General features: G+C 46.9%; 1 long non-coding RNA gene across 1 annotated transcript in view; it reads right to left on the bottom strand.

Moving 5' to 3' along the window:
* Nucleotides 1-26783, bottom strand: part of LOC147596683 (uncharacterized) — a 698175-nt gene that overhangs the window by 577144 nt on the left and 94248 nt on the right. The window contains exon 2 of the long non-coding RNA XR_015261361.1: nt 15256-15335. This is a non-coding gene — a long non-coding RNA (uncharacterized LOC147596683). The remainder of the gene's footprint in view (nt 1-15255; nt 15336-26783) is intronic.

Below are 26783 nucleotides of genomic sequence, written 5' to 3' on the forward strand. Positions count from 1 at the left end.
TCATTCCCTTGGGGAATTTGAGTTTAAGTCACAAAACACAGGAAAGCAAAAAGGCATCCACTTTTCATCATTGACACTTTCCTGTACTCAGAACTTTCCTGAAATAGAGTTAAATAATCAGGAATTGAAGGTTTCCAGTTGTAAACTTAATTACAGACTAGCAATTCTAAATCACTGCAAAGCCATGAATACTGGAATCTTGGAATCTTGTCCAGTTCATGACCCTTCCCCTAATGGGAAGCCAACCAGTCCCTTTATTTCAGTCTTTTTCAATGCACAGACCTTTACTTTTTTTTTTTTTTTTTTTCTGAAGGGGTACTGACCCCTTAGAAATTTCATATGTATGTAAAGAGATGTATAATATATATGGGTTTGCCTATCTTAATCATAATTTCAAGACCCCTTAGAAGCACACATACATTCTCCACAGATCACTAGTTGAAAATTGTATGTCTTTTTTTTTTCTAAGATAAAGAACCCTTCTGTGTCCCTAGCAATGTGCATTCACAAAGCAGTGGATTAAGGATGATCCTTCTCTTCATTTTTGTCTTGCTTTGGATTGTTGATTGTGGAATGCTAAGGATATATGAGCATAATTCTGCTGGCATCTTGGGTGGTCCAAAGCTCTTCTGGCTGTCATACCATGTCACTGGACTTACTGTAATGCAGTTGCAGTTTAGGTGTTGAAGAGGAGATTTAGAAGAATAAAGGACTAATCAGAATAACAAAATTATTAAATAATAAAACAAGTAGTTTTATAATAAAGCAGTAATTTTATGTGAAAATATAAACTACTAACCTTGAGAGAAAGAACAGCAGAGTCATAAACTTAACATAACAAGATACTTTCAGGATGCTCTAGCAGGGGCTAAGATAAGTTAGATGGGAACATCCTGAGGGGGTACAGACACACTGGCTGAAACCAAGATAAAGGGACTTAAGTTTAGAACCAACTGATAGGGTGGAATAACCAAGGAAACTGGGAACCAGCAAAGATAAGTCAGAAAGAAACCACCTTGGCAGCAAGAACAAAGCAGGACAAAGGTCTGAATCCACGCAGCTGGACATAATGATAAGGAGGAGAGAACGACCACCAGAGAGACTGTGACTCCTGAGCACAGACACGAGATGGACGCAGAGACCGGGGAATAACCTGTCGTGGGAGGAAACTTATGATAATAATTTCTCGGAAACCTAATTAATATATAACCAAGTCCGCGGGAATTCTATGAATTTGCATATCTATGATGCATAAATACTGTACCTGTTGCTTAACACATTGCACATGTTTGGAGAAGCAATCCCCTGTGTGCCTGGCACTGTAATAAAGAATACCTGCTTAATAGTTACCTGGACTATTAAGTTTCTTCTATTATAGCTTTTTCAGTATTATTATTTATACACAGGCCGCTGTACAGCATCTTAGAGCTACAAAAGTACCTTAGAGATTAGGCTGTGGATATAACAATAAAACATTTTCAAGCTTCAGGATACTGACACTTTGATATGAGTTGTATCTTACAGGTGCTCTCAGTAGATCTACTGAATTCTTATTTGCATCAAGTCAGCCATTGTTTGTGCACCAGTCCTTAGTAAGGATTCTAAATCCCACTGAACTCACTGAGAATCTGGCTGATGACAAAACAGGATTGGATCAGACCCTTGCTTTCCAATAAAACCAATTTAAAAAACAAAACAAAAGCTTGCTAAATTTGAATTTCAGTGGAAATGTTTGCTGTGGATGGAGAGTGTTAAAGTTTTGGCCCATATGAGTGTATTTTATGCTTACTTCCTGCCATAGCTTAGCCCCACTCAGGACCAAGCTACAGAGTTGTTCGCTCACTCTCCCCATCCTCTGAGGGAATATAACAAAAGGCTTGAGGTTTGAGATAAGGACAGGGAGAGATCAGTCAAGTTCTGTTACAGGCAAAACAGACTCGACTTTGGGAAAACTATTTAAAATTTATTAACAATAAAATCAAAGCAGGATAATGAGAGAGAACGAGAAACACCTTCCCTCCACTCCTCCCCTCTTCCTGGGCTTAACTTCTTTCTGGACTATCTGCACCCCCAAGCAGCACAGGAGGAATAGGGAATGGGGATTATGGTCAGTTCATCACGTCACTTTCCACCGCTCCTTCCTCCTCAGGGGAAGAACTCCTCACATTCCTCCCCTGCTCCATCGTGGGGTCCCTCCCATGGGCTACAGTCCTTCGTGAACTGCTCCAGTGTGGGGTCCTTTTCCACAGGGTGCAGTCCCTCCAGAAGGGCTGCCCCAGCAGGCCCTCCACAGGCCACAGCCTCCTTCAGGCCTCCACCTGCCCAGGTGTGGGGTCCTCCACAGGCTGCAGGTGGATCTCTGCTCCTCCGTGGACCTCCATGGGCTGCAGGGGGATAGCCTGCTTCACCATGGTCTTCACCACAGGCTGCAGGGGAATCTCTGCCAGGAGCTGCATTACTCCTCCCCCTCCTTCTTCACCAATCTTGGCATTTGCTGCCATTCCTTTCACAAAAAAAAATTCTTCACAATCATACTCAGGCAAATACCTCATGTTCTCTCACATATCCTCTCTTCTCTCAACCAGTCCAGGCCGAGTCAGGTCCAGACAGTCACCCAGCAGGAGCCCAGAGGGTGAAGGTGGTAAGACCAACAAGGCTCATGCCTCCTGCTCTCTGACTGCACTTTTATTTTGTTTTCCCATTTTTAAATATGTTATCACAGAGACATTATCATTGTTGCCAATTAACTCTGCCCAGGCCAGCAGCAACTACACCCTAGAGCTGATGGGGTCCACCAGATAAAGGGTGTCTAGCAACTTCTTGCAGAAGCTGCCACTGTAGCCCCCCCAACCCTCCACTACACAAACCCAACACACTTTCCCATTCTTTTCCTCTGATTCAGATACTTTCATGTGATTGCAAGACACAGAGCTGCAAGGAATTAAAAAGCACGAGAATGGACACCTGCAATTTCTCAGTGATTTTTCTTATGGACAGTATGTTGTGGCATAACCCCAATCAGCCACAGAGTACCACACAGCTGCTCACTCCCCCTTCCCAGGGGACAGGTGAGAGAAATAGGAAGAAAAGAAAACCTCATGTGTTGAGATAAAGACAGTTTAGTAGGATAGCAAAGGAAAATATAATAACACATATATAAAAATAATTATAATAATAGGAATAATAAAAAAAACCAAAATGAATAATGAACAATTTCACACCACTCAATGACCAGCTTGACCCAATGCAGGTTGTCTCAAACAGCAATCATAGAATGGTAAAACCTAAAAGTGATCAATTGAACAAGTGATCAAAGTGAACAATTCCAAACAGCAAGAGAAAAGTGAACTGGCTCACCAGCCCACTCCCACTTATATACTGAGCATGACATTGTCCTATTTTTGGCTAGGATGGAGTTAACTTTTCTCTTAGTAGCTGATGTGTTTTGGATTTCGTATGAGAAGAATGTTGGTAAACACACTGTTATGAGTTGTTGCTAAAGAGACCAAGGTCACTGTCTGGTATCTCAGGATTCACTAATATGCAGGCACAGTAAGCTGGGAGGGATATAGCCAGATATCATACTTTAGCCACACTGGAGACCAAGCTACACAGTCTCTTGCTCACTCCCCCCTAACCTCCAGTGGGACAAGAAGGGGAATTGGTAAACAAAAAAAAGGCAAAACCCCTAGGTTAAGATTAAAAAAAAAAAAACAAACAAAAAAAACAAAAAAAAAACCAAAAAAAACCAAAAAAGCTTAAGAGAAAAACAAAAGAAAACAAAACAGAAATGGAAAGCAAACCCCAATAACAGAAAATACTAAAACTCATAATGTATAATAAAATAGATCACAGCAGAGCCTAATATCCAGCTTCCTTGCTTATAGCATAAAGCTGCCCTCCTCACCCTCATTGCTTATATACTGAGCATGATGTCCCATGGGATGGAACAGCCCTTGGGCCAATTTGGGGAAACTATCCCAGCTGTTGGCTAATTAGTAAACTATCCCAGCTGTGTCCCCCAGCCACAGGGGCCACCAGCTCCAGGTCCTCTCCCAGCTCAGGCAAAAATTAACTCTATTCTAGCCAGAACCAGGACACCAAAATAGTTGACCCAAACTGGCTAAAGAGAGTATTCCATGCCATAAATGTCATGCAAAGTATTTAAGTATGGGTATGAGACAGTGAGCTGCCTCTTATTTTCTTTTTTTTTGTTCTATGATTGCTACTTGGGACAGGCTGTATCGGTCATCTGGTTGTCGGGTGGTGAGAAATTGTGCATCATTCGTTGTTCATGTTTGTTTGTTTGTTTTGGATTTTTTTTGTAATTATTATTTTTATTATTTTTTCCTATTAGTATTGTTATAATAATAATACTTTCTTTTCTTTCTGATTCTCTCCTCCATACCCTGGGGAGAGAGAGAGTGATTGAGCACCTATGTGGTACTTGATTGCTGACTGTAGTTATACCACAACAGGCATTTATGGCATGGAATACTCTCTTTGGCCAGTTTGGATCAACTGTATTTGCTATACCCTTCCCAGCTTCCTGCACCTGCACATTAGTGAAACCTGGGAAGCTGAAAAGTGTCCTTTGTCTCTTTAGTAACAACTCATAACATCAGTGTATTAACATTCATCACATAACAAATCCCTTACTAAATCCAAAACACAGTAGCTACTGAGAAAAAAATTAACTCCATCCCAGACAAAACCAGGAAAAATTAATATCCTTTTGACTAGGCTATTTTAACAATCTTGATAAAACTTATATTCCTCCTACAAAATTTCATAGAATTTTACAGGAAGACACACAGACTGTAGGCAAATACTGAATCCTATTTGGCATAGCAGAGATAAAACATACACTGTTGTTTGCTGTGCAAAATGAACCACATATGTTTTCTCAGTGTTCTGGTTTTATTTAGTGAGGGAGGGGCTATGGAGGCAGCTTCTTTAAGAAGCTGCTAGAAGTTGTTTCCCTTTTCTCCAGTGGACTCAGCCAGGGCTAGGGCAGACCTGCTGGCTGGCCAGGGCTGAGCCAATTGGTAACAGAATGTTCCATGATAAATCCTCTGTGATAACGTATTTAAGAAGAGGAAGGAAAAAAAAAAAAAAGAAGATGTGAAGATGCTGAGCAGGGACAGAGAGGGGGAGGCACGAGCCTTATGGCCCTCACCTCTGGCCTCCTGCCAGGCAGCTGACTGGGCCCAAATCTGCCCAGCCTGGCTGCAAGAAGTGGAGAGGAGATGTAAAGAGAACCTGAGAGGTGTCTGCCTGCCTGTTGTGAAGAATTTCTTGTGAGAGGAATGGCTGCAGATGCCAAGGTCAGTTCAGAAGGAGGGGGAGGAGTAATGCAGCTCCTGGCCAAGATTCCCCTGCAGCCTGTGGTGATGACCATGGTGAAGCAGGCTGTCCCCCTGCAGCCCATGAAGGTCCATGGAGGAGCAGAGATCCACCTGCAGCCCATGGAGGACCCCATGCCAGGGAGGTGGAGGCCTGAAGGAGGCTGTGGCCAGTGGAGGGCCCACGCTGGGACAGCTGTTCTAGAGGGACTGCACCCTGTGGAAGAGTTGACCCACGCCGGAGCAGTTTCACAAAGGACTGTGGCCCGTGGGAGGGACCCCACACTGCAGCAGGGGAGGAATGTGAGGAGTTCTTCCCCAGACAATAAAGTAGTGGCGTAAAGTGACAGGTGATGAACTGACCATAACCCCCATTCCCTCTTCCCCACTGTGCCGCTTGGTGGGGGGGAAGGTGGTAGAGATAATGTTAAGCCTGGGAAGAGGGAGGGGTGGGGGGAAGTTATCTTGTTCTCTTTTTCATTATCTTGCTTTAGTTTTAATAAACTAGAACACTCAGTTACAGTACCAGGGTGTCCACGTGTAAAAGGAAATTTCACATGCAGGGTAACACTAGGTATGCTCTTTAATCACAACAATTCAAAGTTGGGCCACCACTGCAGTGAGTGACAAAATCCGCTATGTACACGTTCTTCTTATATAATATTTCTATATGATTACATAAGGTTTAAACAGTTCTTAGAACTCATCAGTCTTAATGTCCACAGAATTTCACATCCTCAGCACAACTCCTGTCTTGCTCCTGCTCTGTTTCAAAGAAGTTACCCTCAGGTCATCACATCTCATGATCTGTCTCTTTGAAGGCCTGTGGTCTGTAAAACTCAAAATACACTTACTCAAGCATAAATCAATCGATTGATTTCCTATTCATTAACACTGCAAACACCTGTAGAGGTTAATTTATCAACTATTGTCTATCTATTCATCTACTGATTAGCTTTGACCAGTCTTGCGAAGGCCTTGGTAAGGGCTGTACAGGGGACTGTACTGTAGTTTAGCCCTGATTGGGACCAGACTACGCAGTCTCTCTCTCACTCCCCCCACCCTCCAAGAGAATAGGGAGAGATAATATAAGGAAAAAAGGCTCGAGGTTTGAGATAAGGACAGGGAGTTACTGTTACAAGCAAAACAGACTCGACTTGGGGAAAACCATTTATTACTAAAAACAGCAGGATAATGAGACAGAGAACAAGATAACTTCCCCCCACCCCTCCCTCTTCCCAGGCTTAACATTATCTCTACCACCTTCCCCCCCACCAAGCGGCACAGTGGGGAAGAGGGAATGGGGGTTGCGGTCAGTTCATCACACATTGTTTCATGCCTCTGCTTCCTCGTCGGGGAAAGAACTCCTCCTCACATTCCTCCCCTGCTCCAGCGTGGGGTCCCACCCATGGGCCACAGTCCTTTGTGAAACTGCTCCAGCATGGGTCATCTCTTCCACGGGGTGCAGTCCCTCCAGAACAGCTTCCCCAGCGGGCCCTCCGTGGGCCACAGCCTCCTTCAGGCCTCCACCTCCCTGGCATGGGGTCCTCCATGGGCTGCAGGTGGACCTCTGCTCCTCTGTGGACCTTCATGGGCTGCAGGAGGACAGCCTCCCTCACCATGGTCTTCACCACAGGCTGCAGGGGAATCTTGGCCAGGAGCAGCATTACTCCTCCCCCTCCTTCTGAACTGACCTTGGCATCTGCAGCCGTTCCTCTCACAAGAAAAATTCTTCACAACAGGCTGGCAGACGCCTCCTAGGATCTCTTCACATCTCATCTCCTCTCCACTTCTTGCAGCCGGGCCGGGCCGAGTCAGGCCCAGTCGGCCACCCGGCGGGAGGCCAGAGGGTGAGGCCTGCAAGGCCCACAAGGCTCGCGCCTCCCCCTCTCTGCCCCCGCTCAGTGTCTTCTCTTTTTTTTTTTTTTTCTGTTTTCCCCTTCTTAAATATGTTATTGCAGAGGCATTATCATGGAACATTCTGCTACCAATTGGCTCGGCCTTGGCCAGCAGTGGGTCCGCTCTAGGCCCGGCCAAGTCCACTGAACAAAGGGGAACAACTTCTAGCAGTTTCTTACAGAAGCTACCACCGTAAACCCCACCCCTCACTAAATAAATCCAGAATAGGGACTTAGCTGAGAACCTGTATTCTGAACTCAGTTAGCAGCAACAATATGGCAATGGCTTTAACACCAGAAGCAATATTATTAACCATACACTATAAAAAAAATTTGCACACTCTATTTCAAAGCTTGTATAGAATTTTTTGTAAAATCTGTGGGATTTAATGGAAGTTTCTCTTTTTATGCTCCCAATGAAATAGAGCCACAGGGATAAAACACTGCAAAATTCTGCAGTGTGAAATTAAACTACAGAAAAGAGAACAGTTTTTCTTAAATTCAGGTGAACTTTTTTTCATGTGGATGTGACTTAATTTGCAGTAAACATACAGAGTGCCAGAGAGCTTACTCAGGTAGTTACTAATATTCTGATTTGCTTTATTTCCAGTCTATATTATTCCAGGTATTTAATTCTGATCCCTCTACACTTCTGATATTCACAGTCAGTAAACAGGAAAATATAGAAAAGATATTGCAGAGAGACAGAAGAGCAAGAAAAGCAGAAAACATGGAGAGAGTAATACGTGCATTATCTTATTAACCTATCTACAGCAAAGTCACCATAATTTTAATGTGGTTTGTTACTAGCAGAGGAAAAGCTAATTTCTCTAAGTCCAGGCAGGAGAAAGCCTTGATTGGAGCTTGGACGAAAGTGGAAATAGTGTACTGAATACTCATAGCTTTTAGGTGAGAAACTAGAGTCCTGGGCCTGAGCTCAGTTTCCTCATGCATCTACTGACAATGACAAGGTACAAAGAGATCACCTTGAGCAGAGCCTTAGTTTCATTATCAGTTTAGACTGATGTAGGAAGGTACATAAGGGGCTAATATGGCAGAAGATATGATTTGTATTGAAGTAATGTTACAATTTGCAGGAATAATAACTCAATTGCAAGTTATACTTTTATGTGAGTAGTTACCATCATTCAACCACCTCTGGGATGGGACTGAGCAAGTACTGGAAGTGCTCAAATTGGGAGAAAAGGAAGCGAAGGGAAAAATTTCCAATCTATAGAAAGCCACATAAAGTAAAGCTGACAGCATGTTCTCTAACTTCAAATTTGACCAGGAAACGAGAGTGAACACCTATGATTTAAAAAAAGCACTATGAAATTTTTAATCACCATAGGTGGCAAGGAACTATTTTTTTCCCCATAATATATACTCTGGATGCCATCATCTTTTATGTAACATTTATCATCATTATATCTAAATGCTGACATTTAAGAGGCAGTTATATTTTCCATGAGAGGAATAAGAAAGCATGAAGGAACTCCGAGAGGTTGTGAAAGGAAGTTTGCGGCAGCGAGTTGGTTCAATTGAATGGACATACCTTGCAGCACGCTGCAAGGTATGTCCATTCAATGTTTCTGTAACAAGCGAAAACACTTAAAACTCTATCTTAATGAAAGTCTGAAGTACTTCTTTACCCTTGCAAGAAAAACTGAAAGGCTGATGGTCTTAGCTATCTTTTTTTTTTTTTTTAATATTCAAGCTTTACCATCCAGTCACTTTCCTCCGGGTCTGCTGTCAGCAATAAGCATAAACCAGCTAAGGTAGGATGCTTCACATTCACCTTGCTTGAAGGCATAGACTGCTTCATACTTGTTGGAGCCATGACCTTCTCTGTGGAACTGCCCTGACAACACACCTCTGGGAAAGAAGTGCACAAGCTGTAGCAGTGCTAGGTGCAGGTAAAGGATTTACACCTGTCATGGTTCTGGCTAGGATAGAGTTAACATTCACCTGAGCTGGAAGGAGAACTGGAGCTGGTGGCCCCTATGGCTGGGGCACACAGCTGGGATAGTTTACTAATTCATAGAATCATAGAATGGTTAGGGTTGGAAGGGACCTTCAAAGGTCATCTAGTCCAACCCTCCCTGCAAGGAGCAGGGACATCTCCAACTAGACCGGGTTGCTCAGAGCCCTGTCCAACCTGGCCTTGAATGTTTCCAGGGATGGGGCATCCACCACTGGTGTATCATGTCCATGGTCTGCGAGTTGATGTTGATCTCAAGGAAGTTGTTGGGCGCCAGTTACTGTTCCATCATCGTTGCATCTCTCTCGGTTTCACTGAAGCTCATTCTTCACTGATCAGGATGCTCCTTGCTGCAAAACCTTTCATATGACATATAAGAACTATAGAAATGATTATATACAGTTCAAATTATTGGCTATTCTCACCTAAAATCAGATGTCCTCGAGGTACACATCAGACTTCCCCATCCTCCCGCATCACCCACCAGGTACATCCAGGTCCTTGAGCAAAAGCAATCCCACGGATGGGTTTGCCTTTGCCCAGGGAAGGAATAACACAGACTGTCTTTCCTAACATATTCCTTAGATGCACCACAGGGACTTTATCACCCTCTACAATATGTAACAGTTCTGATTGGGCAGGGCCAGCTCGATTGGTGTCGTAGTTCAGCCCCGATCAGGACCAGACTACGCAGTCTCTCTCTCACTCCCCCCACCCTCCGAGAGAACAGGGAGAGAAAATATAAGGAAAAACGGCTCGAGGTTTGAGATAAGGACAGGGAGAAATCCTTAAAGTTACCGTCACGGGCAAAACAGACTCGACTTGGGGAAAACTATTCATTTATTACTACAAATAGCAGGATAATGAGACAGAGAACAAGATAACCTCCCTCCACCCCTCCCTCTTCCCAAGCTTAACATTATCTCTACTACCTCCCCTCCTGAGCGGCACAGGGGGGAAGAGGGAATGGGGGTTGCAATCAGTTCATCACACGTTGTTTTACACCGCTGCTTCATGGTTGGGGGAAGAACTCCTCACATTCCTCCCCTGCTCTATCGTGGGGTCCCTCCCACGGGCCACAGTCCTTTGTGGAACTACTCCGGCGTGGGTCATCTCTTCCACGGGTGCAGTCCCTCCAGAACAGCTGTCCCAGCGGGCCCTCCACGGGCCACAGCTGCCTTCAGGCATCCACCTCCCCCAGTACGGGGTCCTTCACGGGCTCCAAGTGGATCTCTGCTCCTCCGTGGACCTCCATGGGCTGCAGGGGGACAACCTGCTCCACCATGGTCGTCACCACAGGCTGCAGGGGAATCTTGGCCAGGAGCCGCATTACTCCTCCCCCTCCTTCTGAACTGACCTTGGCGTCTGCAGCCGTTCCTCACAACAGGCTGGCAGATGTCTCTCAGGATCTTTTTTACATCTTATTCACTTCTCATCTCCTTTCCACTTCTTGCAGCCAGGCTGGACCGAGTCGGGCCCAGTCAGCTGCCTGGCGAGAGGCCAGAGGGTGAGGCCTGCAAGGCCCATGAGGCCTGCGCCTCCCCCTCTGCGCCTCTGCCCCCGCTCAGCTCCTTCACATCTTCTCTTCTCTCTCTTTTTTTTTTCTGTTTTCCCCTTCTTAAATACGTTATCGCAGAGGCGTTATCACGGGACATTCTGCTACCAATCGGCTCGGCCTTGGTCAGCAGTGGGTCCACCCTAGGCCTGGCCAAGTCCCCTGAACAAAGGGGAGCGACTTCTAGCAGTTTCCTACAGAAGCTACCACCTTAGGCCCCCCCTCACTAACAAAACCACGACAAATATGTAACAGTTCTGATTGGGCAGGGCCAGCTGGATTGGTGGATCCCTCAGTGTTAACTCACCAGGTGGCTTTTGCTAAATGTTTATCCCAATTTTTGAAGGTCCCACCACCCATTGCTTTCAGTGTAGTTTTCAGCAGTCCATTGTACTATCCAATCTTTCCAGAGGCTGGTGCATGATAGGGGATGTGATATACCCACTCAATGCCATGCTCTTTGGCCCAGGTGTCTATGAGGTTGTTTCAGAAATGAGTCCCATTGTCTGACTCAATTCTTTCTGGAGTGCCATGTCACCAGAGAACTTGCTTCTCAAGGCCCAGGATGGTGTTTTGGGCGGTGGCATGGGGTACAGAATATGTCTCTAGCCACCCAGTGGTTGCTTCCACCATTGTAAGCACAGGGCGCTTACCTTGACGGGTTTGTGGGAGTGTGATGTAATCAATCTGCCAGGCCTCTCCATATTTGTATTTCAGCCATCGTCCTCCATACCAAAGAGGCTTTAATCACTTGGCCTGCTTAATTGCAGCGCATGTCTCACAGTCGTGGATAACCTGTGCAATAGTGTCCATGGTTAAATCCACCCCTCGATCACGAGCCCATTTGTATGTTGCATCTCTTCCTTGATGGCCTGAGGTGTCATGGGCCCACCGAGCTAAAAATAGTTCACCTCTGTGTTGCCAGTCTAAGTCCACCTGGGAAACTTTAATCTTAGCAGCCTGATCCACTTGCTGGTTGTTTTGATGTTCTTCAGTGGCTCGACTCTTGGGTACGTGGGCATCTACGTGACGTACTTTTACAACAAGCTTCTCTAGCTGGACAGCAATATCTTGCCACAGTGCGGTAGCCCAGATGGGTTTGCCTCTACGCTGCCAGTTGCTCTGCTTCCATTGCTTTAACCACCCCCACAGAGAATTTGCCACCATCCATGAGTCAGTGTAGAGATAGAGCACAGGCCATTTTTCCCGTTCAGCAATGTCTAAAGCCAGCTGGATGGCTTTTACCTCTGCAAACTGACTTGATTCACCTTGGCCTTCAGTGGCTTCTGCCACTCGTCGTGTAGGACTCCACACAGCAGCTTTCCACTTCCAATGTTTTCCTACAATACGACAGGATCCATCAGTGAACAGAGCATATCGCCTCTCAGTTTCTGGTAGATTATTATATGATTGGGCTTCTTCAGCACGTGTTACCTCTTCCTCTGGTGGCTTTCCAAAATCTTTGCCTTCTGGCCAATCCGTGATTACTTCTAAGGTTCCTGGGTGATTTGGGTTTCCTATTCGGGCTCACTGTGTGATCAGTGCGATCCACTTAATCCATGTAGCATCAGTTCCATGATGCGTAGAGGGAACTTTCCCTTTGAACATCCAGCCCAGCACTGGCAGTCACGGTGCCAGGAGGAGCTGTGCTTCAGTACCAATCACCTCTGAAGCAGCTCGAACTCCTTCGTATGCTGCCAGTATCTCTTTTTCAGTTGGAGTATAGCAGTCCTCAGATCCTCTATATCCCTGGCTCCAAAAGCCTAGGGATCAACCTCGAGTCTCCCCTGGTGTTCTCTGCCAGAGACTCCAGGTAGGGCCATTCTCCCCAGCTGCGGTGTAGAGGATGTTTTTCACATCTTGTCCTGTCCAGACTGGCCCAAGGGCTACTGCATGGAGAATCTCCTGCTTAATTTGTTCAAAGGCTTGTCATTGTTCTGGGCCCCATTTAAAATCATTCCTCTTTCAGATCACTTCATAGAGAGGGCCTACAATCATACTGTCATTTGGAATATGCATTCTCCAGAAACCCACAATGCCCAGGAAGGCCTGTGTTTCCTTTTTGTTAGTTCGTGGAGCCATAGCTGTTATTTTGTTGACCACATCCATTGGAATGTGACGATGTCCATCTTGCCATTTTACTCCTAAAAACTGGATCTCTTGTGCAGGCCCCTTGACTGTGCTTTGTTTTATTGCAAAACCAGCTTTCAGAAGGATTTGGATTATTTTCTCTCCTTTTTCAAAAACTTCTTCTGCTGTGTTGCCCCATACGATGATGTCATCAATGTATTGCAGATGTTCTGGAGCTCCACCCTTTTCTAGTACAGTCTGAATTAGTCCATGGCAAATGGTGGGGCTGTGTTTCCACCCCTGGGGCAATCGATTCCAGGTGTACTGAACACCCCTCCAAGTGAAAGCAAACTGTGGCCTGCATTCTGGTGCCAAAGGGATGGAGAAGAAGGCATTGGCAATATCAATGGTGGCATACCACTTGGCTGCCTTGGACTCCAGTTCATACTGAAGTTCTAGCATGTCCGGCACGGCAGCACTCAGTGGTGGCATAACTTCATTTAGGCCACGATAGTCCACTGTTAGTCTCCATTCTCCGTTAGATTTTCTCACTGGCCATGTGGGACTGTTAAAGGGTGAGCGGGACTTGCTGATCACTCCCTGGCTCTCCAGTTGACGTATCAGCTTGAGGATGGGGATTATGGAGTCTCGATTGGTGCGATATTGCTGCCGGTGCACTGTGGTGGTAGCGATTGGTACCTTTTGTTCTTCAACCTTCAGCTTTCCCAGAACGGAAGGGTCCTTTGAAAGTCTGGGCAAGATGGACAGCTGTTTATTTTTCTCTGTCTCCACGGTGGCTATACCAAAAGCCCACCGGTGCCCTTTTGGGTCTTTGAAATACCCACTCCTGAGGTAATCTATCCCAAGAATGCATGGAGCATCTGGGCCAGTCACTATGGGGTGCTTTTGCCACTCATTCCCAGTCAAACTTACTTCAGCCTCCAATACAGTCAGCTGTTGGGATCCTCCTGTCACTCCAGAAATACAAATGGGTTGTGCCCCTTTATAGCTTGATGGCATTAGGGTACACTGTGCACCAGTGTCTACTAGAGCCTTATACTTTTGTGGGTCTGATGTGCCAGGCCATTTAATCCATACAGTCCAATAAACTCTGTTGTCCCTCTCCTCCACCTGGCTGGAGGCAGGGCCCCTCTAGTCCTGTTTATAATATTTTCTAGTCACTTTCTGTGAATATGAATCAGAATTCCCTTCCATAGGATCAGAGTTAAGATCAGCCCTTCTACGCTGTCTGGGGAACTGTCCATTGGAGACTGGAGCAGCAATTTTCTGGGGAGAACCTCTATTTACAATTGTTTTTCCCTGCAGCTCACGTACCCGTGCCTCTAGGTCTGAGGTAGGTTTCCCATCCCACTTCCCCATGTGCTCTCTTTGTTTACGCAAGGTAAACCACAGGGTACCTCGCCGCATGTACCGTCTCTCTTGAGCAGGGAAACGTTTACTCCTAATAGCTGAAATACTGGTCTGTATGGGTGGGGAGTAGGACCTATCCTCTTTTAACTGCTGGACCTCCCGAGATAGTTTCTCCACAGCCGAGATGAGGGAAGAAGAGAGAGTTTCTTCATATTGCCAGAGCTGAGTAGCCAATTCATCCATTGTTGGTCCCTCTCCATCTTTCCAGAGCATAATTGCCAGTGAATTGGCATAGGATGATGGTACGCTCCGTAGAAACTTCTGCCACATGAGCCGTGTGCACTGGACTTCATCTGGATCTTTGGGTGACTCTTCACAATCTAGGTCACTACAAATGACTTCCAGCATGGCAAATTCCCTTAGGTACTGGATACCTCTCTCTATGGTGGTCCACTTGCCTGGATGATAGGTAATATCTTCCTTGAAGGGATATCTTTCCTTCATACTTGACAGGAGTCGCCTCCAGAGGCTGAGAGCTTGTGCACCTCTTCCAATCACTTTGTCGATGCCTGCTTCCCTAGAAAGAGATCCCAGCTGTTTAGCTGCCTTACTATTGCTGCGCAACAACAAACCGACCCCCACTACCGGGATCCCATCCCGGGGAGAGAGACACAGACATGGATGCCGTGGAGTCAGCTCTCAATTTACTGCTGCGTCACTTTGCAATATATACCTGTACGCCCACTACGCAAGCCCGTACACCCACTACGCACGCGAACGCACCCGCCCCCTACGCCCATGTACCTATCCCTGGGTGAATGCTGTCATAGCGAGATTGACTGTGAATATTCATCTAGCGACCCCATCAACAGTGCTGTGAACAAGCCGCAACAATAGCAGAAACAAGCAGAGTGCTATCAAAGCGACAATTATGATAGTTAAACCCATAGACACAATATTTCCCAGCCACTGGGTGAACCAAACAGCCCTGAGAACCACCCCCAGTCCTTTAGGACCCTGATGTCGAATAGTGACTGGGCAATACTTGCAGCACGCGCACACGCCTTCTCCAAGGCCAAGGTGGCGTTCTTGCTGAAATCCAAACAGCAGTAGCCCTGGAGACGTAATTATTCCTCCAGGTCGCTGCAACCGATACCAAGCCTCGCAAGCGCATAATCTAATGCCAATTTTACCTGAGTCAGCCCCTCATCGTGCGCTGCTAAAGCGGTTGCTAACTCTGATATGGCGAGGGCCATGCGGTTAGCGTTCTTTACAGCCCAGAAGGACAAGCGTTCTAGGGTCTTGGTATTTCGGGCAAGGGGCGGCCATACAAAAAGGTTTTGAATCTGTGGTGAATTCAACCACTGGCTCAAGTTACCAAGTCGGAAGGAGACATTGGCAAAGCGTACCACCACAGCACAAGTGGTAAAAGGCCCATCAACACTTGTAAGCGCTATGCAAACCTCAGTGGAGTTGGTGCAGTTCGTGAACAGCTCCCAGGAATTAGTCGTTATCACTGGCATTGGAAGACTCACAATCAGGATCAATCCCACTAGGGTGAGCTGGAGAGCGCCGTGCCACTCGGTCACCCTGCCGATCCTTCAGCCACGGCTGTACCAACCAGGCTGGGATCCATCGGGTCCCCGCACCTGTGCAGATACAAGCATACCCTCGTCCCCATGCTAGCAGATCAGCGGGACCTTCCCAAAGTGGGTTTTGTGGCAGGCGGTACCAGACCTTTGGGAGTGCCTTGCCCCCAAACAGCAGCTGACGCAAGGAAAAATGGTTTTGGACAGGGGAAACGGATTGGGGGTCAGCCAAGGACATATGATTCAGTACTACAAGCACTTTATCGACTAAGACCTCTGGCGAACCCCTCTCTCCCCCCTCTCTTAAGCCCATTAGCTTTGCTTTCAGGGTTTTGTGTGCGCGTTCTACAATCGCTTGCCCAGTGCTGTTCAGAGGAATGCCAAATGTATGGTGGACTCCCCACGTCTGCAGGAAGTGGCGAAATGCCCGTGATCGATAATTTGGCCCATTGTCGGTCTTTATCTCCCGAGGTACCCCTAGGCAGGCAAAAGCCCAGTTCCGGTGTAGGATGGATTTCTGCGCCATGGACCTCGTGAATGGACACGCAAAGAGAGCTCGGGAGCAAGTGTCGACCGCAACATGAATGTATTTAAGATGGCCAAACGGCGCGTATTCTGTGACATCCACTTGCCATACATGGTTCGGAGCACACCCCCGGGGGTTAATGTCTGGGTAGTATAAGGGCTGGTTCGACTTTGCTGCTTGGCATGCTGGACAGGCTGCCACTACAGCCCGAGCCTGTGAGATGGGCAGTCGGAAATGACATAATGTGGCATGCGCGCCCTGTATCATTTTTTGTAGGCAGGTGACCAAGCACGGAATGTTAATGATTATACCTAGTATGATGCCTAGTATCACAATTCTGATTTTAGTCAAGGATATCAACCACCCAGTTATGCCACACACAAGCTCAGCCAATAAAGTTACTGATCACACGTTATACATATTCATGACTGCTAAGCAAAACTAAGTTTCACTACTTTCTAGTAATTTTCTACTACGGCATACAGACATAACAACTCCAGTAACTTTCTTATCTACAAAGCCAGTGACTAGTTTTTTGCAGGCCTCTGTTGAAACAAGCCATAAATCCTGCTAACAATGTCTTGTATCTTAAAGCTTCCCTTCTCATTCCCTGGCCTTCTTCCTGAGAGCATGATTGTATCTCTCTCCCAAGGTCAGTTTGCTTTCACTGACACCATACTGGCTTGAGAAATACCCACATCTCCCCCTTCTTTGTTTATGAGAAGAGGCTTGTTTCAACACTTTATCTGTTAAAGTCTGCACACATTTCAACATACATGGAATACAGATCAAAATACATATCTACAAGGAATGAATAAGCATCCTACAGATATTTCCAATAAACTTTTCTATCAATCCATCGAAAGACTTCTGAACATATCAAAACCATCACTTTAGTACCGTTTCTGCACTCTTTTTGCAAGTTTGGAATACTTTGGTGAATAGATTCCGAATAATCAAACAAATTCATGCAGCAGAGTCCATCAAAATTCTGGAAACCATGATTTTGTGCTAATAATAAAAAAATCTATTGCTGCTCTATTCTGTTACCAACCCGATTACGCCAGAGACACCGCCAAGCAGGAGGGTGATTATCAGCGGGGTCAGAGCAGAGAAGGGAGGCAGGTGCAGCACCTTCAGGGCGTCCTCTGTTGTTCGTAAAGTGCGCTCTGGGTCCTTTCTCTCTCCTCCGCACCGAGCCACCTCTGTTTATACCCTCAGCAGATTCAGTGAAAGAATACTGACTGGACGTTGCTGCACGTGTGGCCAGCACATGCAACAAGGCCTGTCAAATATGTGCTCTGCAGGGTAACAGTGGTTCTGTTTTGTAAAGTAGAATAGCGTATAGAATCTACATCAGTTAGCAGTGTTGATAGTGCCGATGCAATTGTGTTTGTTCACTTAGCAAGCCAACAGTCCAATTTATTTAGCATAGCTAATGCCTGGGCACTTGCCACACCAGGTGCAAAGATTGAAGCAGCAATAATTTCACTTGGTTTTCAAACTCTATATTATCTTGGCAATCAGATTCAAAGCTATGTGTACTTTGTTTAGGTCTTTTATGCTGCCTGGATTTTGATATGTTAGTGCTCACATGATTACACCATGCTGTATCGTTGCAATGTATAGGTCTTAAAGCATTTACAGTCACTACCCCTCTAGTAACATTAGCTCCTGAATAGTTAAAAAAAAAAAATAGGCAAAAGTCCATCTTTACTGATCCCAAAAAGTTCCATCTCTTGTAGTTTAGCACTCAGCACTCACGGCTGCTGTTGTTTTACACAGAGTTGCCATCCTACCACTATCTGGCAGATTGACCAAGCATGTTCTGAAAGGGTTATTTGCAGATGATACAGACAGACAAATGGTGTCCTGTCCTGTGGCATTAGCCATAGTTACCCACACGTTTGTTCTTTCTGTGACTGATGTCCATGGAGCTGCCACACAGCTTGTTAACAATCCAACGAATGCAAGGCAGCTTGGAGCACTGGTCGTACCCATCATGCAGGGATCCACTTGTTCACTGCTCCTGTAGAGACACAAGCATATCCTTTCCCCATGTTACAAGAGGGAATGGTCCTTCCCAATTACCTGTTTCCAGATTCTTGACCATCACTGGAGCTTGCCCTCAGATGGCATCATGTACAGTAGATGATCCAAAATGTTTCTGTATTGGGGAAGAATTGTCACTCCAGTGATTTAGAAAATTGAGCACATACATTGCTTTCCTTAACTTTTTGTTTGCAGATTTCCCTTCCATTCCCCCTTCTTGTTTTAACAGCACATTTTTAAGTGTGCCATGGGCACATTCAATGATGGCCTGTCCAGTAGGGTTATGTGGGATACCAGTAACGTGCTCAATGTCACAAAGAGCAAGGAAGGTTTGGACTGCGCGAGAAGCATACGCTGGTCCCTTATCTGTTTTTATACGCATGGGAACCCCCATGAAAGCAAACGCTGACGTCCAATGTTGGCAAACATCTCAAGCACATTCTCCTGTATGAGCAGAGGCAAACAATAAGCTGGAATGGGTATCAGAGTTACATGTACATATTTGTGTCTGCCAAATGATGGGACATGAGTTATATCAGATTGCCATAATTCTTGAGAGCACAAACCACGCGGATTAACCCCATATAAAGATGGCATAATTGTGTTCTGGCAACTGCTACAGGAACGCACAATTGCCCGAGCTTGTTCCCGTGTCATCTTAAATTGTTGTTGAAGGGCTGTAGAGTTTTTGTGATAAAATTCATGGGATAGCTTAGCTTGCATGAGTGTGTTTGGAACGAGGGCCACATTAGTGAGAGCATCTGCTTTTGCGTTACCTTCTGTGACAGGTCTTGGAAGCGAAGTGTGAGCTCTCAGATGTACAATATGGTAAGGGTGATCCCGCACATGTAATACCGATAATAGCTGTTGAAACTGATCATACAACAAAGGATTATTTATTTCCTTTAACATTGCCCGTTCAGTGCATTGTATTACATTGACCACATAGGCAGAATCGGAGACGATACTGAGGGGTTCATCTTTTCACTTATACAAAGCTGTTGTGGTTTTGTTTAGTGAGGGGAGGCCTAAGGTGGTAGCTTCTGTAGGAAACTGCTAGAAGTCGCTCCCCTTTGTTCAGTGGACTTGGCAGGGCCTAGGGCAGATCTGCTGCTGGCCAAGGCCGAGCCGATTGGTAGCAGAATGTTCCATGATAACACCTCTGCGATAACGTATTTAAGAAGGGGAAAACAGGAAAAAAAAGAGAGAAGAGAAGATGTGAAGAAGCTGAGTGGGGGCAGAGGCGCAGAGGGGGAGGCGCAGGCCTCATGGGCCTTGCAGGCCTCACCCTCTGGCCTCTCACCAGGCAGCCGACTGGGCCCAACTCGGCTCAGCCCAGCTGCAAGAAGTGGAGAGGAAATGAGATGGATGATGTGAAGAGATTCTGAGAGGTGTCTGCCAGCCTGTTGTGAAGAATTTCTTGTGAGAGGAACGGCTGCAGATGCCGAGGTCAGTGAAGAAGGAGGGGGAGGAGTAATGCTGCTCCTGGCCAAGATTCCCCTGCAGGCTGTGGTGACGACCATGGTGGAGCAGGTTGTTCCCCTGCAGCCCATGGAGGTCCACGGAGGAGCAGAAATCCACTTGGAGCCCATGAAGGACCCCACATCGGGGGAGGTGGATGCCTGAAGGCAGCTGTGGCCCGTGGAGGGCCCACTGGGACAGCCGTTCTGGAGGGACTGAACTCCGTGGAAGAGATGATCAATGCCAGAGCAGTTTCATGAAGGACTGTGGCGTATGGGTGGGACCCCACAACAAAGAAGGGGAGGAATGTGAGGAGTTCTTCCCTCAACCATGAAGCATCGGCGTAAAACAACGCGTGATGAACTGACTGCAACCCCCATTCCCTCTTCCCCCCTGTGCCGCTCAGGAGGGGAAGGTAGTAGAGATAATGTTAAGCTTGGGAAGAGGGAGGGGTGGAGGGAGGTTATCTTGTTCTCTGTCTCATTATCCTGCTGTTTTTAGTAATAAATGAATAGTTTTCCCCAAGTCGAGTCTGTTTTGCCCGTGACAGTAACTTTAAGGATTTTCTCCCTGTCCTTATCTCAAGCCTTGAGCCATTTTTCCTTATATTATCTCTCCCTATTTTCTCGGAGGGTGGGGGGAGTGAGAGAGAGACTGTGTAGTCTGGTCCCGATCGGGGCTGAACTACGATAAAGGCTCATACCACTGCCGCAAGTTCTACTGTTTGGGTTGAATCTTCTACCAGTTGTCCGTCATGATGCCACTTATCATTTTTCTTCCACACAATCACGGATTTGTGCGTTATTCCCGATCCATCTGTAAATATTGTTAAGGCATTTTCTATGGGAGTGTAACTTAGATGAGTTGCTGGATACAACATTAATTCTCCTAAAAATTTCAGCATTGGTTGCTTAGGCCAATGAATGGAGATCTGTAGCAAAACTGTTTGTAATGCAGTTTGTGCTTCTGGAGTTAGTCTCCTTTAAGTATTTGGAATAGTGGAGAAAGCAATTCTGTAGAGAGGCCTAATACCGGGTGTACCCAGTTGATAGCTCCCAGCAATTTCTGCAAATCGTTTAAGGGAAACACTGTTTTAGGGATTTTTATCTTTTGCAGCTTAATTGTTCTTTCCGTAATTTTTCAGCCAAGATACTGCTAGGGACATACCTTTTGAATTTTTTCTTGAGCAATAAGCAATTTAAATCCAGATAATGCACTGGTGATATCATTAAGAACTCTGTTCACCAGAGAATCATTGGGTGCTGCAATCAAGATATCATTCATATAATGATAAATGAGGCTATTCTTATACAAGCGCCTTACTGGTGCTATGGCCTGTGTGACGTACCATTGGCAGATGGTTGGACTATTTTTCATACCTTGCGGAAGTACCATCCACTGATATCGCTGATTAGGTTCTCCCATATTGATTGAATGCACAGAAAATGTGAATTGTGGAGCATCACTCGATGTCCAAATGAACGATACTCTGTCTGCCTTTGGCCCAGCTTCCTGCACCTGCTCGTTAATGAGACTTGGAAAGCTAGACAGTGTCCTTGGTCTCATTAACAACAACTCTTCTCATCAGAGCATTTTTATCAACATTCTTCACATACAAAATCCAAAGCTTCTGGGAGGAAAATTAACTCTATCCCTGCTGAAACCAAGACAGTATTCACCCGTTGGGCCCGGCTGTCACAGTTTAGCCTCAATCGGGGCCAGACTACCCAGTCTTCATCTCACTCGGCCCACCCTCTGAGAGAACAGGGAGAGATAATAAAAGGAAAAAGGCTCGAGGTTTGAGATAAGGATGGGGAGAAATCCTTAAAATTACCGTTACAGGCAAAACAGACTCGACTTGGGGAAAACTATTCATTTATTACTACAAACAGCAGGATAATGAGACAGAGAACAAGATAACCTCCCTCCACCCCTCCCTCTTCCCAAGCTTAACATTATCTCTACTACCTTCCCCTCCCGAGCGGCACAGGGGGGAAGAGGGAATGGGGGTTGCGGTCAGTTCATCACGCGTTGTTTTACACCGCTGCTTCATGGTCGGGGGAAGAACTCCTCACATTCCTCCCCTGCTCCATTGTGGGGTCCCACCCCTACACCACAGTCCTTCATGAAACTGCTCCGGCGTGGGTCATCTCTTCCACGGGGTGCAGTCCCTCCAGAACGGCTGTCCCAGTGGGCCCTCCACGGGCCACAGCCGCCTTCAGGCCTCCACCTGCCCCAGTGTGGGGTCCTTCACGGGCTCCAAGTGGATCTCTGCTCCTCCGTGGACCTCCATGGGCTGCAGGGGGACAACCTGCTCCACCATGGTCATCACCACAGGCTGCAGGGAAATCTTGGCCAGGAGCAGCATTACTCCTCCCCCTCCTTCTCTGCTGACCTTGGCGTCTGCAGCCGTTCCTCACAACAGGCTGGCAGACACCTCTCAGGATCCTTTTTACATCTTGTTCACATTTCATCTCTTCTCCACTTGTTGCAGCTGGGCTGGGCAGAGTTGGGCCCAGTCGGCTGCCTGGCGAGAGGCCAGAGGGTGAGGCCTGCAAGGCCCACAGGGCTCGCGCCTCCCCCTCTCTGCCCCCGCTCAGCTGCTTCACATCTTCTCCCCTCCTTTCTCCTGTTTTCCCCTTCTTAAATACGTTATCGCAGAGGCGTTATTATGGAACATTCTGCTACCAATCGGCTCGGCCTTGGCCAGCACCAAGTCTGCTCTAGGCCCGGCCAAGTCCACTGAACAAAGGGGAGCAACTTCTAGCAGTTTCCTACAGAAGCTACCATCTTAGGCCCCCCCCCCCCTCACTAAACAAAACCAGAACATTGTCGCAGAGATGCTATCAGGGAACATTCTGCTACCAATTGGCTCAGCCCTGGCGAGCAGCGGGTCTGCCCTAGGCCCAGCCGTGTCCACTAGACAAAGGGAAAACTACTTCTAGCAGTTTCTTACAGCAGCTACCACCATAGCGCCCCCCCCCCCCCCCCCCCAAATAAAACCAGAACACCGGCCCTGTTCAACATCTTTGTCGGTGACATGGACAGTGGGATAGAGTGCACCCTCAGCAAGTTCGCCAACAACACCAAGCTGTGTGGTGCGGTCAACATGCTGGAGGGAAGAGGTGCCATGCAGAGGGACCTTGAGAGGCTGGAGAGGTTGCCCCGTGCAAACCTCATGAAGTTCAAGCAGGCCAAGTGCAAGGTCCTGCACATGGGTCATGGCAATCCCAGGCACAAATACAGGCTGGGAGGAGAATGGATGGAGAGCAGCCCTGAGGAGAAGGACTTGGGAGTGCTGGTGGAAGAGAAGCTCAACACGAGCCGGCAATGCACCCTTTTTGCCCAGAAGGCCAACCGCATCCTGGGCTGCATCAAAAGAAACGTGGCCAGCAGGTCAAAGGAGGTGATTCTGCCCCTCTACTCTGCCCTGGTGAGACCCCACCTGGAGTACTGTGTCCAGTTCTGGAGCCCCTAACATCAGAAGGACATGGACCAGTTGGAGAAGGTCCAGAGGAGGGCCACAAAGATGATAAGAGTGCTGGAGCACCTTTCCTATGAGGACAGGCTGAGAGAGTTGGGGCTGTTCAGCCTGGAGAAGAGGAGGCTCTGCAGAGACCTTATTGTGGCCTTCCGGTACCTCAAGGTTGCCTACAGGAAAGACAGGGAGAAACTCTTCAGTAGGGCCTGTTGCGATAGGATGAGCGGTAATGGTTTCAAAATAGAGGGGGATAGATTTAGATTAGATATTAGGGAAAAAAATTTTTACACTGAGGGTGGTAGAGCACTGGCCCAGGTTGCCCAGAGAGGTGGTGGAAGCCCCATCCCTGGGAACGTTCAAGGCCAGGTTGGATGAGGCTCTGAGTAATCTGGTTTAGTCAAAGATGTCCCTGGTCCTTGCAGGGGAGTTGGACTAGATGACCTTTAACGGTCTATTTCAACCCTAACTATTCTATGGTTCTATGATTCTAGGAGCACTCGTGAGGTGGTGAACACTCCTAGGGGGGGCAAGCAAATTGCTCCAGCACTGTGCCACCCCACAAACAAGTCACACTGTCCCTGCAATAAAGAGTCTGCTGGAGAAGACTGTACATCTCCCTGTATTTCTCCATTGTAATCTGATTTCTGTGCTAGACAGGTGGAACAGCTCATGAGGTTCACCAAAATGCGGTTGAATCACCCATAGCACGTGCCCACACGTGGTGGCCCTTCCCCCACTTAAAAACTACTGACATGGTTTCAGCCCTAATGGTGACCATGACAGTGAAGTTCTTCCGTGTTCCTCAGCCTGGCGGAGTGGCATGGATATGGGTATTACATTGGTGCGTGTTGTTGGCACAATTCTGAAGTCATGGGATGCCGATTCCCACCCCTGCCACAGAAAGGTGGGTCCCATTTCTGGATGGGATCCTGGGTCCTGTGGGAGTGTCTCCTCCTTGGCAGGAGGATGGCTGTTCAGGTTGAGGGGAAATCCTATCTGACATGAAATCTATACAGTCAACTCCACATTTGGCTTGGCCTGACCCTTGTGTCAGAAAGGGTTCCCAGTTAGAGCACTGAGCACATCACTTACAAAAAGCCCGGTCCCTCAAGGAGTGCCGCAGGTGGGATGAACCTGAGAAATTGCTCCTCTTCCAAGGGTGCCTCAGAAAAAATGTGTAATGAGTGTAGGGGTAAGTGGGGATCAATCTGAAAAAAAAGAAAAAAAAAGTAATGAATTGTATATGCTTTAAACAGACTTTAGCACCTTCAAAATTCCTATAGGATGTTAATTCTCTCTTAAATAAAGAGATGAATCATGTCATTCTCTGGGTCTTTTATAGCTCTGAAGAAGAAGGGATTGGCAACCCAGTACAGCAGGTCTTCCAAAATACCTGTCTATACAAGATCAAAGGATTAAAATAATTTTCAGTCATTTCCTTCAAGCATGGATTTCAAGATTTTTCTTGTTTGTCATTTTCTTTGACACCACAAACAAGAGAGAGAAACCGAAATGATTGCTTTAATGCTGGATGTTAAGAACCCAGACCAGGGTTTGCCTTGAGGCAGTGAGATTTGGACTGTGACTGCTCCTCAACTGCAGCCTTGTGATACCCTGAGAGGAGACATGGCAGCCAGGGAGCACCACCTGCCCTGCTCTGCCACAAACTGTCATTTTCCAGCAGGAAAGCCTGTGTGGGCTTTGTTGCGGGTGCAGGAGGTGTTGCACACAAAGCTTGTGCTCTGAGGAAAAGCCTAAAACAAAGTGATGCAGCAGGAGCATAAATCAGCTGCAGAGAGAAAAAGCTGCCATTAAAAAAAATGTCAGAATTCACCAGACTTTATGTGAAACCCCTCTGCTTCATGCTGCAGCAATTGATCTTTCTGAAGCCCTAAAGGAGGGCAGAAGAACGAAGCCAGATGTGCTCTCCAGCCTGTGCCCTCTGCGCATATGAGCGACATCCCTTCACCTGCTCTTGGGGGTGATGGGGGCAGGAGCTGCAGGATTGTGCCTGTGATGCCCTTCTCGACTGGGCACCAGCTCCTTCGGTGCATGTTTCTTGCAGCTGGGAGCTGGGCTGCAGCATCTTCCCACCCCAGGGATTTTTCTTCCTCTGCTTTGCTACTGCTCCTTGGCAGAGAACCAAACCACCTACTTCTGTCCTCTGGCATTGATGGTTAAAATAAATGCTGCAAGCACGCCACAACTTCAATCTGAAATTTCCATGACTTGAGCAAACCATCTGCACAGGTAGCAACCTAGATGCCTCTTGAAAAAGAGAGCAACTGTGACCAGGGACACAGCATGAACACTTTGTATATACCAAATGAATAAAGTGAGCGCTCCTCTGGCTGCCCTCTTTGTGGGCAATTTGTTCTCACGTGGATTTTATTTGAGGCAGCTTTCAGAAGGATTCATGGCAAATGGGTGTTGCATGCCTACAGAGGTACTCAGATGGGGTACTGCTGCTGCACTAGGTTCTGGAACTTATGGGCTTGGAGTGGGGGGAGTGCATCAGTGCTATTTCTTTCAGCTAATGATCATAGCTTGCTAGAGGCCATGGGGATGCCAGGCTTCCTGGTCCCCATGCCTGCATCCTGCACTCTCTGTGCATTGACCAGGAAGATGAGGTTGACCATGGCTGGGACATGCGAAGCCATGTGAAGTCCTCCTACCAAACAGAAATAGTTAAGAGAAAGATGCTATGCAGGAAGGAAATCGCTGACAGGAATTAGTGACTACTGACGTATTGTACATCCACGTTTCATCTGCAAAGGGGGATGTCTCCTATAATGTCCCTGGATATACTCTTTCTGTGTAACTACTGTTGTTATTTTATCCTCTTTGAGTAGCTTGTGATTTTTCAAAAACTCAGATGTTTTGAGGATCTCAGTGCTGGAGGCCCATGTTACTCTGTGAAAGAGCTGTAAGACTTTTCCCTATTTCAAAAATACAGCCTCTGTTCCCTGCTAAGCAGGCAAAATACCCAGTATTCTTGCTCCCCATGGGTAATATCAAGCCAGCACAAAATGCAGATTTCAATTATTAGTAACAAGCTATTGTTCCGCCCTCCCAATGATACAGACAGAATCTGAGAAACTGGGCTGTGCAAGTCTTGCATGCTAGATTTTAGAATGACAAGTGAGAAATCTGGTTGTATTGGTAAGTCTGACTTGAGGAGCAAGCAAAAAATCAGAATTAAAAGCTTCCCCTTGTGGGGTAACGTTAGCAGGGCTGCATGTATGCAGGAGGGGCGGTCCATGGCGATTCACACACTGGACGCGGATGAGTCCACAAGTGCAGGGGGCAGGTGCGTCCATGTACGTGGTGGGCACGGATAAGTCCATGAGTGCAGGGGCAGGTGCGTGGCGGGCACGGATAGATCCATGGGCACAGGGGGCGGGTGCGTTCGAGTGCGTAGCGGGTGTACGGGTATTTAACCCTGTGTTGAGCA

The sequence above is a fragment of the Chlamydotis macqueenii genome, chromosome W (assembly GCF_036417535.1).
Source record: "Chlamydotis macqueenii isolate bChlMac1 chromosome W, bChlMac1.mat, whole genome shotgun sequence".
In the NCBI taxonomy this organism is placed as follows: domain Eukaryota; kingdom Metazoa; phylum Chordata; class Aves; order Otidiformes; family Otididae; genus Chlamydotis; species Chlamydotis macqueenii.